The sequence below is a fragment of the Lactuca saligna genome, chromosome 3, assembly GCF_052625555.1.
Source record: "Lactuca saligna cultivar CGN05327 chromosome 3, ASM5262555v1, whole genome shotgun sequence".
NCBI classification, from domain to species: Eukaryota; Viridiplantae; Streptophyta; class Magnoliopsida; order Asterales; family Asteraceae; genus Lactuca; species Lactuca saligna.
In genome coordinates this window covers 112,727,000-112,732,999 of record NC_136419.1, presented here as the reverse complement: position 1 = coordinate 112,732,999, position 6,000 = coordinate 112,727,000, and positions in this window count along the sequence as shown.

Sequence of the window (6,000 nt, the reverse complement as noted above, 5' to 3'; positions counted from 1 at the left end):
TTGGAATTGCATTGAAAATAAATTAGTGGCGAGGGACCAAAAGTGTTTAATTTGGATCATAGTTTGGGAGGAACATGGGTTGATCCCGTATACTTGTTTTCCTTTTGTTCGAATACGATTAGGAACCCTATCGCTACCCTATTGCATATCGGCCGCCACCACGCCTTTGAAGCACCTTCAACTGTCGCGAGTAAGTCCTTAGCCGCCACCTAACGCCTCCATCGCTATTCCAATCAGGCGAGGTACCGCCTATTGCCACCATTGTGCGCCGCCTCATACTGCTGCCGAGAACGGGACATGAAGCCAGAGGGAAACCATTGAGGGCCGTGATGCACGACGTGTACATCGTGCGCGAGCCGGGAGCCATCGTAATTGCTCAGTAAGTCTAACCGTAATATGTTTCCTCTTCCTTTCCCTATTTGTTGCGTATATGGCGTTTAACCACCGACAGTGGTCACAGATGGTCAAGGGTCCCCACTGCTATGCCATTAATTGTCGTATGCCACCTGTGAGGATGATTTAATTATGTTTGTGTTCTCAAATCGCATCTGTAAGCGTGTTTGTGGCTTTGCACAGTTAAAAATCAAAGAGACCGTCACCACCACCACTTCAAGGTGGTGGCTGCCACCCATTTCATTTTTCTGCCACCATTGGCTGCCACCAATCACCGTGGGTGGAGGCTGTGGGTGTGTGTATTCTATATGGGAGGTCATTTATGCACTTTTGGACAGGAACCATCACCACCACCATTAGAAATGGTGTCTGCCGCCATAACCACCACTAACCGGGGTAGTAATGGGTGGTGCTTGGTATAGTGAACCCTAATTGACCCAAATGCTTGATCCGGGCTTGATGGATGGCTATTGGGATAAAAACCCTAATTTTTAGGCTTGTTGGATTGGGCCTATTCAGACCCGCATTTGGACCAGTGACTGAAGATATAACTCATGACAATTCTATTATATGATGTCTTAGTGGAATGATGGGCGTAATGGATTAAGTCCTTAATGGGCTAAGTCCTTAATAAGTCAAGTGAGAAACACTTAACCCTAATCGTCATTTTATGTGAAAACCCTGATTTTTCTTGGGCCTTGTGTTAGGCTTTCCTATTGGTTTTGGTGTTTGGGCCATTGATGGGCCATCCAAGAGCAGTCATGTGAACCAGAATATTTAGATGGGCTTTAGGTTAAGGCCCATATGAGGGTTTGGGCCCAATTTGGAAAATTAGGCCATGATTGGGCCTTCGTGGGCCTAATGGACTTGAGATATTATGGACCGGATTGGTGGACTATATTTAGACCTAATAATGTTAAGGTTGTTCTTAAAACCTAATGGGGTTATTTGTGGGTTTAACTTAGTGATAGAAGCCAGAGTGTAGCAGCAGCATGTATAGGATCTGTTCGCCATTTGAGGTGAGTCTTCTCACTATACTTATCTGTGTTGTAATTTATGTGTGATTGTAGGGTCTTATTCTTGTTGATGAACAGAGGGTCTTATTTGCACTATTGACCGGAGGGTCTTAGTATATTATTAACCAGAGGGCCTCAGTACATATAGACCGGAGGGTCTTAGTACACTATCGACAGGAGGGTCTTATTTGTTTATTATGTGTTATGTGTTATGGTGTATACTGTCTTTGTGACTTATGTTGTTATGGTAATATGTGTATATATTAATCTTATGTGTTTATTTGAGTACTGCGATGTCCTGCATTATGTCCATGTGAATTATGTTGTGTATTTATTATGAGCTTATAGAGTTAGGACCAGAGGGTCCATTAGAGTTGTGGGACTGGAGGGTCCCACTGAGACACATTGATCGGAGGGTCTTACAGAGTTATAACCTCGAGTGGCTAATGTGTATTTGTGGTATTTTGGGGAACTCACTAAGCTTTGTGCTTACTGTGTTATGTGTTATGTGTTATGTGTTATGTGTTTCAGGTACTTCTCATGATCACGGGAAGGCGTCGGCTTGATTGTGCACACGAGATAAAGATATATATTTCTTAGGATCCTGGATTATTAATTAAACAATTATGGAACTGTGTTTTGTTAAATTGATAATTGAGATTTTTGTGAACTGCATTATGAGAATTTTTGTAATTTAGAAATGAAAATTTTGTTGGAAAATTTACGGTGTTACATGAAAGAGCAATCTTACGGAATCAAGACAAACTGATTAGCATGGAATATGATAGGGATATAATATTTGATCCCGTGGGAGAGCCGAACAACATGTTTTCACGATAAGTTGGAAAAACAATGTGGCAAATGGTCCCTTTTGATAAATGGACTTGGAAAAAAGTTTCCTCTGCAATAAAGGACACCGTATTACAACATTTAGGGGTAATTATATATTTAAAATATTTTATATGGTTAACTATAATTGGGTTTTACTTCGTTAACTTTTTTCTTTGTAGATAAAGTTTGATTTGGATCAAATGTACCAGGATGTACAAGCTAATATGTTGACAGAGAGTTTTCAAGCAGCTTTGCTAAAAGGTTATCGAGAACATAAAGCTGACACAAAAGAATATTTTATGTTAGTCGTAGGGTAAGAAGATATCTCGAGAACATTAGCCAACCCTCTAGAGGGTATGGAAGTTGCTAACTGGAAGAAAGCAGTACAGTATTTCCAAACAGGCAAACACAAAATTGCTTCAGAAATGAACAAAAAAGTGTGTGAAAAGCAAACAAATGTGAATCGTGGGGGGTTGAGCTCATATAGCAGTACTTGCTATAAGAAGGTAACGTACAATACATGTAATTGTTTATTTAAAATATAATCTTATTTTTAAAGATAAACAAAACCTTAAGAGGGTGGAAACGTTTCGCAAAGCTCATACCGATAGGGATGGTGTATTTGTTATTGTTGAGGCAGAACAACAATATGTAAGTATTTAATTATAATTTTATCATATAATTAAATATTTATTTATACTTAATTGTTACTCACTTTTGGGACTTACAGAATCAGTTAGTCAAAGAGCTCTTAGCACAAACCCAATGTGCAAGTGAGTTAACACCCGCTCAAGAAAGAGTTGTTTTTGAGAAAGTATTAAGAGAGCGACGTGACCATATCAGAGGCATCGACCGTAAACCTTCTGGTCTCCCGCTGATTCCATAGCCATCGCAACCATAACCACAACCATCACAGGTAAAACAATCTACTTTGGTTTTTTGTGGTGATTATTTGCAAAAAGTTTTGGTTATTAGGATTTTGTCCCAAATACAAGAAATAACAATGTAGTTTAGTTTTTTGTCTTAGTTTAAAAATAGCAATCTACTTTTGCATCATAAAATACCTGTTAATTTGGTAATTTTGGTTTTGTGGTGATAATTTGCTAAAAGCATTGATAAATGAGTTTTTGTCCCAAGTGCAAGAAATAACAATGTACCTTGGTTTTTTGTCTTAGTTTAAAAATAACAGTCTACTTTGGCATCAGAAAATGCATGTTGATTTGGTAATTTTGGTTTTGTGGTGATTATTTGCTAAAAACTTTGGTAATTAGATTTTTGTCCCAAGTGAAAAAAATAACAATGTACTTTGGTTTTTTGTCTTAGTTTAAAAATAGCAATCTACTTTAGCATCATAAAATGCATGCTGATTTGGTAATTTTGTTTTGTGGTGATTATTTGGTAAAGCTTTGGTAATTAGGATTTTGTCCCAAGTGCAAGAAATAGCAACGTAGTTTAGTTGTTTTGTCTTAGTTTAAAAATAGCAATCTACTTTTGCATCATAAAATACATGTTAATTTGGTAATTTTGGTTTTATGGTGATTATTCGCTAAAAGCATTGATAAATGTGTTTCTGTCCCTAGTGCAAGAAATACCAATGTACTTTGGTTTTTTGTCTTATTTTAAAAATAGCAATCTACTTTAGCATCATAAAATGCATGTTGATTTGGTAATTTTGCTTCATGACAATTATTTGCTAAAAACTTTGATAATTGGGTTTTTATCACAAGTGTAAGAAATAACAATGTACTTTGGCTTTTTGTCTTAATTTTTAAATAGCATTGTACTTTGATAGTTTTTGTTTATGAATGATAATTTAACTTATAAGTTTATATATGTTGTTATTAATTATGTATTTGGAAAACCTTCGTGCAATGTTCAACGATCCGGCATGTAGTGATGAGCTTTATTCGTTTTTTCAATCCCAAAATAATCGAGAAAACGATGGAAATGAAGATGATGGTATGTAGATATGAGTTTTATTTGCATATTACACTTGTTGTCACGCTTTGCTACTTGTTAGATTGTAAAAAAAAAATTATTGTTTTCTGTAATTACCGGCAACATTATTACTTTTTATATTTAATCGGATGTTATGTAATTACCGAACAACACTATTACCTGCGACATTATTATCTTTATATTTAATCGGATGTGCGTGTAATTACCAACGACACTATTACTTTTGATATTTAATCGGATGTTTGTTTTTTAATTAGCGGCGACAATATTATTTTTGATATTTAATCCAATGTTGTTATCTAATTACCAGCAACATTATTACCGGCAACCAAAATCGTTGAATAAAAAAAAAAATTAAAATTCTTATTACCGGCGACGCTATTACCGGCGGCATTATCATTACCGGCAACACCATCATTACCGGCGACGGCAGTCTTTACTAGCGACAAGCTCATTAACGGCGACAATTTGATCAATAGCGACGATTTATTATCGGCGACGTGTCTTTACTATTACTATTACCGGCGATAATTCGACCTTTTACTGGCGACTTTTGTCGCGTCTAATTATTTTTTTCCTTGTAGTGATTCCAAATTACGTTCTGTAAGTTTGAATTTTTTATGCAGCAAGGATACTCAACTAATTGTGTTAAATGTTTTGTAGGCCTGCAATGCTCATGGGCTTCATTGTGTCGCATTATATGACACTTTAGGTAAATACATGACAGATCCTTTAAATAAACTGATTAGATATTAGGCAACATTTTTTCCAGTGTTGGTGTAGTGAAATCCATCATATGTCATGTAGAAATCCCAATTATATTTGCAGAAGCAACTAAAATTTATGAGGTAAGCTGTAAAAATATATCAATGTCAACTAATTCTTCATAGTCTTCAACAAAAATTATGATGCTTAATTGTTATATACTATTTTGTGACACTGGTACAAAAGTTCTCAATATTTATAGGTATTAAAGACTTTTCGTGATACCGAATTACGAAGAAGTACTTGAAAAAGTAAGTTTTATTTAGAGTAAATTACACGAATGGTCCTTATGGTTTAGGGTAATTTATGCGTTTGGTCCCTAACTTATTTTTTTAACTTGGAAGGTCCCTACTGTTTGTTTTTGTTACGCGCTTGGTCCCTATCTTACCTAAAAAGACTATTTTGCCCTTGATTTTTTTAAATAAACACACCCCCAACTCCACCTCTCACCTTACCTTACCTACCCCACCATTTTTTCATATTTAAATAATGGTCGTTTTAGGTAAGACAGGGACCAAACGCATAACAAAAACAAACATTAGGGACCAAGCGTGTAACAAAAACAAACAATAGGGACCTTCCGAGTTAAAAAAATAAGTTAGGGACCAAACGCGCAAAGTACCCCAAACCATAGGGATCATTCGTGTAATTTACTCTTTTATTTATCTACTTTTCTCATAATAAATATATGTCCCTCTCGTAAGTTAATGTCTTATCTTAATTTAAAGTCATTGTTAGCTTTAACACAATCACAAACTAGCAGATTTTACATGCTGAAAATGTGGTTTGTAAATTTATTCTTGCACTACTAGAACATGGGTTTTAGAGACGGAAGTATTCGTCGCTATTCCGTCGCTAAATGCTGTTTGCGATGGATCAGTGACGGACTCACTCCATAGGTAATTAATAAGTGGCTAATTTATAAGCGAAGGTTTTAGCGACGGAGAGGTTTTTCCTTGCGACAAATGTAGCGACAGAATATCCGTCGCTAAATGTCACTCAACACATTTACTCAGGGCATTAGCGACAAAATTTG